The 14867-nt window shown below is 38.8% G+C and overlaps 1 long non-coding RNA gene and 1 pseudogene across 1 annotated transcript; one reads left to right on the forward strand and one right to left on the reverse strand.

Annotated features, from left to right (window-relative positions):
- The window catches only part of LOC139782259 (uncharacterized), a 79535-nt pseudogene that overhangs the window by 2356 nt on the left and 62312 nt on the right, over positions 1-14867 (reverse strand).
- LOC139782260 (uncharacterized) lies at positions 12615-13887 on the forward strand. The gene is made up of 4 exons (XR_011720836.1): positions 12615-12901; positions 13000-13118; positions 13466-13696; positions 13789-13887. It is a non-coding gene; the product is annotated as an uncharacterized lncRNA (long non-coding RNA).

Consider the following 14867-nt stretch of genomic DNA (forward strand, 5'->3'; position numbering starts at 1 on the left):
AATTCTTTGAATCAAATTACTTTTTAGAACATAAGAAATATATATTTTGCTATTTTTTGAATTAATAATGAAATTGACATTAATTAAAATCTATTATTGACGGTTGTAAATTTAATGGGAATAGTACCTTTAATAAAAATTATGCCCAAAACTCTATACTGAATCTGGGTATAGCAATTTCACGATATTTAGAAATTGCGATTGTTTCGATTAGTTCCTATGTACGTTTTGTATGCATAAAGTATCAATGAGTTAAATTTTACAAATATAAATAAATCTCATTGCTTGAATGAATTAATCACGAGTTTTAGGATTCCGTTTCATACCTGTATGTGTCCTCATATGTCGTTTCAGAGAGACGGCCGGTCGAAGATTTGCCGCAGACCTCGCAGGGTAATAAACCCTCTCCCCTCTCTTAAATCGTCGTCAAGATACTGCAATCAAGGTGATCACCGGCCAACGATAATGTCGATGATGAGGATTCCTCGGACGATCGATTCGTACTCATCCAACTCGTAATAAGAGTGTGATATCGGTGGCAGAGATTGATGGCGAGTAGTGGTCATCGACAAGTCCAGCGGAGATATCTGCATGATAAGTAATTCAAGTGAAAATTTTCTATTGATTTTATTTTTAAGCGTTGTAGGAGAAAAGAGAGAGAGAGAGAGAGAGCGAGAGAGAGAGAGAGAGACGAGAGAGAGGAGAGAGAAGAGGAGGAGAGAGAGAGAGAGAGGAGAGGAGAGAGAGAACTATGGGCGTTTTCGATTTGCTACTCGCGACCCGACTCGGGTCGCATCAATGGACGTGGAATACATATTACATAGATATGTATTCCACGTCAATGATGCTAGAGTCCTGTATACATGATGCGACCCGAGTCGGTTTGAGTCGCAAATCGAAAACGCCATTAGAAATTGAACAAATCGATTAAAAAAAAATAACATTGAAGAAAAGATCTTTCCAGAATTACTATAATCTAAAAATTATTATTATTTTCTCCCAATTTTTAATCTTTATTTTATACATTTTTATTATCTTCATTTTAAGAACATCTTTGAAATTGATAAATTATTAACTAAAAATACAGCACAGGAGGACTAATTAGATAACTACTTAAATCAGTTACATGAACACAGTTTTGACTAATTGTAAAACGTTTTGGTTCAAGTTTTGCATTGATAATTTTAGCTTATATGGAATAGGCAAAAGCTAAAAGATTAGTTTTTATTTTCAAAATGGCTACAAATAGTTTGAAGGTGCATTTATAATATTATAGTTATTCTTATTTACAAGGCACATCATAATATATGATCCTCTGCTTTGATAGAAGATTAAGGAAGTTATTCAACATCGTCGCGTTACTTTATCTGAAATTTTCTGCCATAATCGATTACTCATTATGATTGCGGTGAAATAGTAGAATTGTGAACATTCTATTTTTAATTTCGTGCATCATTATTTTAAACTCTATTATTTAACTTCTTTTTGTAGTATAAATTAAAAATTTTTTATAGAAATGGTGTCACGTTCTGTCTGTTGTTCGTCCGTTTTTTGGTCAATGCATTTAAGCAATTTACCAGGGATTTGGACAAGTCGTGTGAAGTTATTATTATTATTATTTTATTATTATTATTCGGGACCGAAAAGATATCTGAGTTTATAAGTTTTGTAACGAGGATCACTTTTATTTATCTGATTGTAATTACGATAAATAATCAATGTCGAAGTCGACAGGAATAGGTTTAAATGGAGGTGCGTTTCTAATTGTTGCAATTCCTGGAGGAGAGGGAGAGGATCTTGATTAGAAGTAACAGCTCGTTTGATCTGGAACCTAATTCGTTTGTGTTGTGTATTAAACTTAATTTTATATGTACTGAGAACCCGCCATAAGAGTGGGAGCGCCCTCCCACTCTCCTTGCTTTGCAGTCAGTCCTCTGCCTGCCTGTGTTAATGGCACCACGCGTGCCTGTGTGCAGAATAAAGTACACAACTTGTGCGTACCTGAGCTTCAGTCTATCACCTATCCCACGCCAATACACTACAGTTTGATTTGAACTCGTCTACCTCCCTTTTTCGTCATTCAGCCTGTGTTCTCGAAAATGAATTTTAAGCTCGCCACACTCTTTGTCAGCGCTCAAAGCCAATCCGCCATACTCTTCGTCAGCGTAAAGACCAAATTCACTTCGGGAATTAATAAAGATTATTGCGATTTCTAAGAATCAACCCCGCAATCGCCACGCCTTTCGGCAGCGAAAGTACCAGTTCGCCACACTCTTCGTCAGCGCCCAGGACAGATCGCCACGCTCTTTGTCAGCGAAAACTGCGAGTCGAAACTTAGAAACGATTGTTTGAGAATTTAATTTAATACGAGATCAGATTCCAGATTTCGAACTTATTCCTTTTTCAAACTTATCTTACCTTTATTCTTAGATTTTAGTACAAACTGAGTTGTGCGTGAAGCGCGGTCTTAATCCTTAACTAGCACGCGGGGTGTCAAACACCCCAAAACGAAGTTTAGGCATCTTTTTTGGTCGGTTAATCTATGAATTTCGCATCGCAATGCCATCTGTCGTTAGTTCGAGTCACCAATGACACATTCCAATACGTTTCCACCTGGCAGAAATCGTCAGTGCCCTTCCAAACACAATTCGAATCAGACGTATAGAATTGCTGAGATGCTGAACACCCCAAGTGCAGGTTACGTAATTTTGTATTGAAAAAAGTTTTTTTCATTTTACATTTGTAGTGACTCGACGCTGTTGTATGAACGTAAATATCCCATAAAAAAGTTGAAATAATTTTTTCGTATAATAACCTAACCTAATTTCATGCTTAGATGGAGCGCGGGAGTTCGGCTCGAACCGCCGTGCGAGACGGACGTGTGTGTCGTGTGCGCTTGCCTGCCTGACTCGCGACCGTGCTTTTTCTTCGTGGCGACAGATCTGTTTTGCGGGAGGGTTGTCTTGTGATCCCTTGGGGGGATTTTTCAGATTTAATTAAGTTTATTGCTCCCCCCTCGGAGGAGGAGCGTAGTATATATATATATATATATTTACAGCAATTGGATTGGATGAATATTACGCAGCGTACCACGCTACGATCACGTGATGCCCCTCGCACCTCTGACGACGATACTCGTTTATCGAATAAGAAAATGAAAACGAGTTTTTCGGAACAAGAATTCGATGATATAACGAAGGAATTCAGTACGGATAAAGTGGAGGAGCGGAACGAGATCAGAAGCCGACAGCATTCTCTTTCTAAACAACAGAGACAAGATGAGCTAAATAAACGACGCAATTTTACTAGTGACGAGGATGTTTTCACGCCCGTAGAGACCATGGATGTGGATATAGGACTTCCAGGAAATTCCGGAGAGAATCGGGGCCGCGATCTTTTAATAAATCAAGCGATCCCGCCCTTCGATAATAGTAATAACGAATACTCCAAAGATGGCGGCTTACCGCCCCCCGAGGGCGAGCATGTGTCGAACAGTGTTGATACACGTGATACGACCGTTAATACAATGACTGATATCCTTGACAAGGAATCGTATGTTGTCTGCGATTCTACTTTGAAAAAATGTGACTCACGAAATATTTCCCCTGACGTGCAACGCTTTGCGAGATTCGAAGATAATTATAAAGGTAACGCAAAAATAACCTTCCGACTGCCTCCCGACCAAACCACTACAAAGAGAGGTAAAAACTGCATTAAAATTTGGATGATTATAACGGAATTACGTATTTTTCCTATCACAGTTGAGATGATCAATCATTTTTCGGCAGAGGCTACATTCAAAGACTTTATTGACGCCAATCGGGCATTAGATATTATTGATAAATTTAGTGCGCCAGTTAGAATAAAAGCTCATTTGGAGCAGCGATCTGTGATATGTAAGGGGGTCATTTCGGATTGGCCATCGTCGATCGCCGACCTGTGGCCGGTAATACAGGATAAATCTAATATTATTAAGTTGGATCGTATGTATCGAAGAAAGTGGGACCCTTTAGCTAAGAAATCGTCGTTAGAGGCTACAGATAATATCATTATTACATTTAAAGAAAAAAAAGTCCGTGATCTTAAAATTTTTTCCAATGGAGTCGGACTTAGGGTCAGACCGTAAGTGCCTCAAGCTAGACAGTGCTATAACTGTTTTAGATTCGGTCACACAAAAAATGCATGCAAGAGTGAGACCCGATGTATAGTGTGTGGTAACAGGGCCCACGGCCAATGCGAAAAGTCGCTGCGGTGTTGTAATTGCGGTGGACCACACAAATCCACCTATAGAGGATGTCCCATTTATGACAAAAACAAAAATATCAACGTGGTGATGGCTTATAAAAATATATCTTTTCACAGCGCCCAGAGGATAGTCGAGGGTGACAAGGCGGTTCCCCCACGATCTTTTGACAGGTATTTGAACCCGGATTCTTGGCCGGCTTTGCCGACGCCCTCCAGGGGTGTTTCGCGTGTGGAGGCGGATGGTGAGGAGTGTGATGGACTGGGGGCTCCGGTGGCTCGCGGCCCGCGGGTGGGCGATACTTGGGGCTCCCCCGGGTGTGCTGATAGAAACAGAAGGGATCCACATACAAGATCCACTAACGCCACGAGAGATTATTACAAGCAATTTGATATCCGAGCGGGGGAGGTCACTAAGGATAAGAGAGGTATCTTCTTTGCGGCGGCACGAAATGGGGCAGCCTGGTCGGAGGCTGTCCGTGGAGAGGCAGACAACGAGCGTGTGGACCCTCACCGTGGTCGGGAGGACCGACACATTAGAGAGGCCATCGACAAAGTCCTGCAGATACTACGAAGAATCCCAGAAGCAAGAGAGGTTTTGATTGACGCCCTGATGGGCTCCGAAGATTATGGTCATAGGGGTAAATCAATGCCCCGGAACAGAGGTGAATGTAATACTCAGGAAGAGAATGATGGTGTGAATTAAAGAGGTTGTGTGGGAGATAAGAGATCGGTCGCTTAGTAATTTATAAAATTCAATCTTCTGTTATGGAACTGTCGTGGATATCAAACTAGTAAAGATGAACTTTCGAAACGGGCTATGGACTATGACCTCGTCGTACTTACGGAGACCCGATGTTCTGACCGAACACGGGTGCATTTTTCTGGCTTCAAAACTGTCCACAGCAGAAACTTGCTTGGCAGCGGAGGTGTTGCAATTTTCGTACGCAACCATATCATGTTTGATATTTTACCTGTTGCTGGCCTCCTGGTGAGATATGATGTGGTTTGTATTAAAACAAAGAATCTACATAATAATCTGAATATTGTTGCCATTTACAGACACCCCAGTGAGCCCATGAATGGACGCGACCTTGGGCCATTAGTGACACTACAATAGACACCATTATTCTAGGAGATTTTAACGCCCATAACACTATATAGAACTGTCTGTCCACAAAAAAATGTGGGGAAATATTGTGCGACATAATGACAGAAGAGGATTTTTTCTGTGTAAACACAGACACAAGGTCCCGTGTGGGCTCTCGAGGTCAACGGGACTCAAATTTGGACCTCTTATTTGGTACGAGAGATGTTCTGGGCGAGGTCACTTACCGGCAGATGGACGAGACCAGGGATAGCGACCATTTTCCAATAGTGTTTTCTTTTGATAATCCCGTACAGGTATACAGAAAGATCACGAATAGAATTTCCTCCAAGAGAACTGACTAGTCGCGCTTCTCTGAGTTGGTGGAGGAGGAAATTGAATCTTCTCTTGTTTCCAATATCGGATCGTTTGACCGTGGCTTCGAAGGGTATTATAATCAATTTATAGATATCTTAAAAAAATCGGTAATCGTAGCCTCGGGAAGACGACACGATGCAACCGACCCTCCTCGACTTGAAGATGCAGGCATACGCAAGAGGTCCCACAAATGGTGGGACGCCGAGTGCGAGGAGGCTATACGAGATAGGAAGACTGCGTTCGTTGAATTCAGGAGAAATAAAAGTCTTCGAGCGTGGTTTGAGTATAAGAGGCTGGGCGCCCTCGCCAAGGGGACCATTAGAAGGAAGAAAAAGGCTAGTTTCGAGAGGTTTTGTGCGGACATTAATCGCTTTACAAGCCTAAGCTATGTGTGGAGCACTATGCGGATCCTCAAGAATGCTAGGAAGAATGTTCAGTGGAATACGTGGCCTACTAAGTGCAGAGAGGAGGAGATCAGACGCACTATTGACAACCTCGCCCCTCCCTTTGCTGCTGCTGAACCGATGACTGATTATGGTAGTGGGTATGCGGATGAGAACTTGGAGACCCCTTTTGTACGCTCAGAACTGGATAGAGCTATCAGAATGATCGGAAGGGATTCCGCCACGGGACTTGATGGCGTTGAGTATAAAATGCTGAGGACTCTCCCGGAGCTCGGTAAGGTGTGTCTTCTGGAGCTCTATAATACCGTATGGTGGACTGGTGTACTACCATCTGACTGGTTAAATTACCAGGTGATCTTTATTGAAAAGCCCGGACGAGAGAAGGTCCGGCCTATCTCCCTATCATCCTGTGTTGGTAAACTAATGGAGCGTATGATAAATGAGAGGCTAATATGGTGGGCCGAGAAAGAAGAGAAGTTTAGCCCGTCGCAGAGTGGCTTCAGGAGGGGTAAATCGTGTGCGGATAATTTGACCAGGATAGTTTCGGACATCAAGGCATCCATATGTGCTGGGGAATACGCACTGGCGGCATTTCTGGATGTATCGGCTGCTTACGACAGTGTGGAATGTCGTATAATGTTGGAGAGATTGATAGCGCTAGACTGTCCCGCCGGTATAGTTAGGTTTATTAGAGTAACTGGCTGTATCGTAGACGAGTACGATTTATAATTAATTCTCGCGAATTTGTGGATCGTCTGGTTTTCAAGGGACTCCCGCAGGGCGCTGTTCTGAGACCGGCATTATACTCTCTTTTTACCCAGGGTTTGTGTGCGGATCTTCCGGAGGGTGTCGAGGCTGTGGAATTTGCGGACGATGTCGGCCTATATATCTGTGGCCCGAACCGAGCGCGTAATTGTGTCCTTCTCGAGCGTGCTGTGAACATCGTGGCCGAGCGACTTAGGCGGATGGGCCTTGATCTCGAGCCTAAGAAGACGGTTCTGGTCGAGTTCTCTAAAAGTGGCTACGTCAACAGAAATCTGTCTATTCGTATCGGGGACTGTGAGGTCTACAATAGTGCAGAGGCGAAATTTCTTGGGATCTGGCTTGATAACTGCCTCAAATTTCACCGACAGGTCCAGGAAGTCAGAGGCAAGGTATATAAAGCGAACTCCATTATCAGTTACCTATGTAGGGTATCCAGAGTTATGGAAGTAAATACAGCCCTTATGCTTTATAAGAGCCTCGTCAGATCAATAACAGACTACGGTAACTCTGTGTATTTTCCTAGAGATTCGGCGCTCCAATTGAAATTGGAAAGGGCCCAATATTTGGGTATCCGCACGGCACTTGGCTACAGAAACAGCACCCCAAATAATGTAATTATTGCAGAGTCCAAGGTCAGACTACTTAAGGATCGAGCTACTATGCTGGGCAGAAACTTTGTCAATAAAGCCATCGCTTACAATCGGAGTGGATTATGCCAGAAGCTCCAACGCTTGATGGATTGCGAGAGCTACGCCCGATTTCGTCAGCCAATGTATAGATATTCGCTACTGTCGGAGATATGGAGAAAAGCCACTTTACTTAGGGCCAATATCGGTGAATCTAGAAGGTTCGAGATATTTTGCGGAACCTTTGGGGCTCACACCTTCATGCCTACTGTGGACACTAACATCGGCAGAGACAGGAAGCATCGCAAGTATTCTGATCGCCGGCTTATCCGGGAGATAGTCGAGGCGTATGATTTGGTATCCCCCGAGATAATATACACTGACGGGTCATACGATGAGGCTAAACGCTCCACTGGGGCTAGTATGATCATCTGCGATGAGGATTTTGCGTATAAAATGAGTCTCCCGTATTTGTGCACGTCATACACAGCTGAGGCCTTTGCAGTGAAATCTGCATTACAGTTGATGCTGGTACAGGCGAACCGCAGAAGCAACGATATTGTTGTACTTTCAGACTGCAAATCGGTTTTGGAGTCTATCGGTGACAACCGTCTCAATGTCCATAAAAATAGGTATGTTACCGAGACCAGATTATTGATATACGATTTGGAGAGAAACCATGGCAAGAGAATCGTGCTCGTTTGGATCCCCGCCCACGTGGGAATTGCTGGCAATGAGCTTGCGGATGCTCTTGCCAAGGAAGCGGCAGAAAAAGAGGCGGACCTCTCTATTGAGATCCCGGTTGGGGACCTTATGATGTTGATTCGTAAAGAGACGTGGGATGCAACCCAGAATATCCACTACACTAATTATCAAAAAAAGTAGTTTTATTTATATAAAAATATATATATACATATACATATATAGGTTTTATATGAGTTTTATTTCGTGTGCCAATTATCTCTGCAAATTATCTCTGCCAATTATCTCAGAAAGTATTGATCCTAGGAGGGGAAGTTTTTGAAGTCAGCCTTTGGATAAAAGAAATTAAGGTGTCTTCTAACTCTTCTTTAGGCAATGCGATACAGGTGCTCTAGTTCAATATAACTCTTTTACTATTTTTCTTCAAACTCTTATTCTTTCCTTCTAAACGGATTATTAATCTTTCCGGATTTTTACCAAACAGTTGCTGGAAAATAAGAATTTCTCGTTCAATTTCAGAAATATTAGTAACATCTTCAGTGATTCATTCTGTGTATCAAAATACATCATGTTACTTTTTTACCTTTTAAGATTTTTTTCTTTGTTTACGGGTGTTTGCAAATCTAAGACATTCTATTATAGAATGTTCTAAGTCTTTTTCTGTATTACAAGGGATTGTTGTTTAAAAGCCTCTAAAACAAGAATAATTTAACAGTTTAGATAAGAGAAAGGTTATAATTTAATATATACATAGTTTAATAATAATAAGCAGCTTTACTTACGACTTGGATAAAAGCTTTTTGGTCATTTTTTTAGCATTTCCTCAAGAGTAAAAAAACTGTCAATAGAAGTTAAGGGGGAAGATGTTCTCCAATCTTAATATCTTGTACAGAGTTTTTCTTATGATATATTGTTCACTGATGTTTATCTTAGCCAGGGTCAATTTTTTCAAATGGTGTTTTTTTGAATTTGATACAATTAATTCTGTATGTTAAGATATATTCATTGCCTTGTACATATAAAATATGCTTACAATAATATATTTATATACTTTGGAGTGTGATAGCACAAATATGTGAAAAAAATATAGAAATGAATAAAAAGTCAGTTTTGGTCTTGTTTATACTGATCGTTTGTTACGTCTATCAACTTTATACTAATTTTACACTAAATTACTCTTTTAGTGATATATGCAAACAATGATGTATTAAAGCCGTACAATACTTTTTTAACAAATTGTCGCCATGCATATTGTACCAGCTTTATACGTTATCGTTTACATATTTCGTCAAATTTTGAAGTTATTTTATAGAAAGTTACACTGTTTGGTACTATCGAAATAATAGCATTGACGAACCTTGATGATATTTTTGATATGTTCAAAGACAAGTCTATTATAGAACGTATTATAGATAGATTTGATATTTCCTCTCTTCTGTAAATCTCTCTTGTAAGTCGGAAAATGTATCCTGCATCACCAGGTACTATTCAGAGCACGTATGGTTAAGGGGGGAGATCCGTTTTAATGGGATTTTTTAAATTAATCTTCATGAATTTTTCGTGCCAAAACAGTAAAACCGATTAAAAAATCCTTTTGCGTACATATTTATTGGTATTTTTTATGCTTATACAAATTTTTATAAGACATTTTGTTGAGTCGTACTCGCTTGGCGCGCTGGACCGCAAGAGGCAGCCATTTCATCGGTGCCCACGATTCCGCCCGTTTGACTAATCTGAAACAAAAGATCCAGGTATATTTTGGTTTGGCAGATGACCCTTCATAGCCCGTAGCTCGATCGCATTGAAAAAAAAAATCACAAAATGGCGCCACGATAACAATTTTTTGTAATTTGGCAGCTTTTTTCAGTCTTCTTCAAGTTGTACAAGTTGTAATTTTTTTTTTCAATGCGATCGAGCTACGGGCTATAAAGGGTCATCTGCCAAACCAAAATATACCTGGATTTTTTGTTTCAGATCAGTCAAACGGGCGGAATCGTGGGCACCGATGAAATGACTGCCTCTTGCGGTCCAGCGCGCCAAGCGAGTACGACTCAACAAAATGTCTTATAAAAATTTGTATAAGCATAAAAAATACCAATAAATATGTACGCAAAAGGATTTTTCAATCGGTTTTACTGTTTTGGCACGAAAAATTCATAAAAATTAATTTTAAAAATCCCATTAAAACGGATCTCCCCCTTAATTGAGTTCTTATTATTAATATACAACTTTTAGAATATAATAGTTACTTACTTATATATAAATATACTGTAAATAAAGAGCACTCCGCACTGCTCGATCCACACGCGTGTATACGCACTCACGCATTGTATGTAGGATAATGTACATCAAGGCTGTCGCGATGAGCGTTGCGCACAATATAAAACAATAACATTATAACAACAGAAAATTAATATACTACCAACGTTATTTCTAAGTCCAAATTACAAGAAATTTTGAACTGTTGCATTGATCTCAAATAAATGTCAGAGTAACATTTAAAAAATATTTTCTGTAATGCTTTTAAAATATTTTAACAACATTCAGAAAAATCATATTACGAAATAATATATTTCAAATATGTGTATAATATTATTAAAAAACGTTTAAAAAATACACATAAAGTCAATATTTCTAAACGTTAATTTAATGTTCCGTGCTTACTGGGTATCACATTGCGGACTTTGCTCGGTTCCAAGTGGGCAATGTCGAAAATTAACAGTTAGCCTTATGTAGGCAGGGGAGGGGCTTCGTTTCCACGCGAGACGAGTTGCCACATAAGTTTACAACTTTCCACACATGGAAAGTCTACGCATGTACTTTGCAAGGCACACTACCCAGTAAACAAGAAACATTAAATTTACGTTTAGAAATATTGACTTTATGTGTATTTTTTAAACGTTTTTTAATAATATTATACACATATTTGAAAAATATTATTTCGTAATATGATTTTTCTAAATGTTGTTAAAATATTTTAAAAACGTTACAGAAAATATTTTTTAAATGTTACTCTGACATTTATTTCAGATCAATGCAATAGTTCAAAATTCCTTGTAATTTGGACTTAAAAGAACGTTGGTAGTATATTAATTTTCTGTTGTTATAATGTTATTGTTTTATATTGTACGCAATGCTCATCACGACAGCCATGATGTACATAATTATCCTACATACGATGCGTGAGTGCGTATACGGTAAATATGCAGAATTGTGGCTTCCTCACCGATTTCGTTAAACTTAGGCTTAATCGACGCGTTTTTGCGTGAAACGAAAGAATCTGGCAGAAAAAAGTGTCGCTCTGCCCCGCGAGGCGAGATATTAACAGTTAAATTTGACGACTATCAGGTTATGAGACCTGTCATACCGACGAGATGTAGCGACTACGAACAAGCCCTGTGGCCATATGCGCATGCTCAGTGGCCGCACGCGCATGTAAGAGGTCACGTGACAACTGTTTGGTTGGTAAGTCAGAAGTGTAACATAATTCAAAATGATATTTTTTCGGCGTATAGATTAGTGACGCGCTTTAAAAGTATTTAAGTGTTTAAAGCGCGTCAACTAACCTATGTAGATTAGTGACACGCTTTAAAAATATTTAACTGTTTAATGATTTTCGTTAAAGAAGGGCACACACACAGGTGTGTATTTCCTGCTTTATAGAAGTTGTGATTTTCGTTAAAGCAGGGCACACACACACGTGTGTATGCCCTGCTTTATAGAAGTTGTGAGTGAACCTAGAAGTGTGAGCGGGGGAGGGGCTTGGCCTCCTCACTGATTTTAGGACACACCTTCGGCGTATAGATTAGTGACGCGCTTTAAAAGTATTTAAGTGTTTAAAGCGCGTCACTAAAACCTAAGCAGGGCATACATGTGTGTGCCCTGCTTTAACGAAAGTCACAACTTCTATAAAGCAGGGCATACACACGTGTGTGTGCCCTGCTTTAACGAAAATCACAACTTCTATAAAGCAGGGCATACACACGTGTGTGTGTGCCCTGCTTTAACGAAAATCACAACTTCTATAAAGCAGGAAATACACACGTGTGTGTGTGTGCCCTGCTTTAACGAAAATCACAACTTCTATAAAGCAGGAAATACACACGTGTGTGTGTGCCCTGCTTTAACGAAAATCACAACTTCTATAAAGCAGGAAATACACACATGTGTGTGTGCCCTGCTTTAACGAAAATCACAACTTCTATAAAGCAGGGCATACACACGTGTGTGTGTGCCCTGCTTTAACGAAAATCACAACTTCTATAAAGCAGGAAATACACACATGTGTGTGTGCCCTGCTTTAACGAAAATCATTAAACAGTTAAATACTTTTAAAGCGCGTCACTAACCTACATAGGTTAGTTGACGCGCTTTAAACACTTAAATACTTTTAAAGCAGGTCACTAATCTATACGCCGAAAGAATATCATTTCGAATTATGTTACACTTCTGACTTACCAACCAAACAGTTGTCACGTGACCTCTTGCATGCGCGTGCGGCCACTGAGCATGCGCATATGGCCACAGGGCATGTTCGTAGTCGCCACATCTCGTCGGTATGACAGGTCTCATAACCTGATAGTCGTCAACTTTAACTGTTAATATCTCGCTTCGCGGGGCAGAGCGACACTTTTTTCTGCCAGATTCTTTCGTTTCACGCAAAAACGCGTCGATTAAGCCTAAGTTTAACGAAATCGGTGAGGAAGCCACAATTCTGCATATTTACCATATTATATTCTAAAAGTTGTATATTAATGATAAGAACTCAATTAACCATACGTGCTATGAATAGTAGCTGGTGATGCAGGATTTATTTTCCGATTTACAAGAGAGATTTACAGAAGAGAGGAAATATCAAATCTATCTACGTTCTATAATACACTTGTCTTTGGACATATCAAAAATATCATCAAGGTTCGTCAATGCTATTATTTCGATGGTACCAAACAGTGTAACTTTCTATAAAATAACCTCAAAATTTCGTGAAATATGTAAACGATAACGTATAAAGCTGGTACAATATGCATGGAGACGTTTTGTTGAAGAAGTATTGTACGGCTTTAATACATCATCGTTTGCATATATCACTAAAAGAGTAATTTAGTATAAAATTAGTATAAAGTTGATAGACGTAACAAACGATCAGTATAAACAAGACCAAAACTGACTTTTTATTCATTTCTATATTTTTTTCACATATTTGTGCTATCACACTCCAAAGTATATAAATATATTATTGTAAGCATATTTTATATGTACAGGGCAATTAATATATCTTAACATACAGAATCAATTGTATCAAATTCAAGAAACCACCATTTGAAAAAATTGACCCTGGCTAACAATAAGATAAACATCAGTGAACAATATATCATAAGGAAAACGCTGTACAAGATATTAAGATTGGAGAACATCTGTCCTTAACTTCTATTGACAGTTTTCTTACTTTTGAGGAAATGCTAAAAAATGACCAAAAAGCTTTTATGCAAGTCGTAAGTAAAGCTGCTTATTATTATTAAATTATGTATATATTAAATTATAACCTTTCTCTTATCTAAACTATATTGAATTCTTCTTGTTTTAGAGACTTTTAAACAACAATCCCTTGTAATACAGAAAAAGACTTGAAACACTATAATGGAATGGCTTAGATTTGCAAACACCCGTAAACAAAAAAAAATCTTAAAAGGTAAAAAAGTAACATGATGTATTTTGATACACAGAATGAATCACTGAAGATGTTACTAATATTTCTGAAATTGAACGAGAAATTCTTATTTTCCAGCAACTGTTTGGTAAAAATCCGGAAAGATTAATAATCCGTTTAGAAGGAAAGAATAAGAGTTTGAAGAAAAATAGTAAAAGAGTTATATTGAACTAGAGCACCTGTATCGCATTGCCTATAAAGAAGAGTTAGAAGACACCTTAATTTCTTTTATCCAAAGGCTGACTTCAAAAACTTCCCCTCTTAGGATCAATACTTTCTGAGATAATTGGCAGAGATATTTCGCAGAGATAATTGGCACACGAAATAAAACTCATAATAAAACATATATATGTATATGTATATATATTTTTTTTATATAAATAAAACTACTTTTTTATGATAATTAGTGTAGTGCATATTTATTGAAAATAAATACATATTGCCTGAAATAAAAACAAAATATCAATAACAACTTTATTAAATGTTAGAATTAATATTACGATAATCTTGATATAATATTGTAATAAAGTTGATAGTTCGTTTAAATTTTTATCCCAAAAACATTACAGAAAAACCTTAGCGCAATGTCATTTGCAACGTTATGGCACTCCCATTTCAACATTACTGAAATTTTGGAATCGTGGTCAAAGTATGTTCATAATGATGCTCTATACAACATTAAGAACTACATATTTAACAACATTACAAATTCTAGAATATCGTTGCAATAACATTGTAATAATGATTATTTGCTTACTGGGTATAATGTGTCTAGTTTCAACGGTAGTGGAGCCTCTCGCAGGGGGGCGGAACCTATTGCCTCCACGCGTACACTTTCCACTTGAGACGAGTTACCATATGGGTTTACAACTTTACACGCGTGGAAAGTCCACGCATGTACATATTTTGCAAGATACACTGTGTCTAGTTTAACGATAGTGGAGCCATCCGCAGGG

This window comes from Temnothorax nylanderi, unplaced genomic scaffold (genome assembly GCF_030848795.1).
Source record: "Temnothorax nylanderi isolate EJ_2023f unplaced genomic scaffold, tnyl_v1.0 TNYL_tig0399_pilon, whole genome shotgun sequence".
Lineage (NCBI taxonomy): Eukaryota > Metazoa > Arthropoda > Insecta > Hymenoptera > Formicidae > Temnothorax > Temnothorax nylanderi.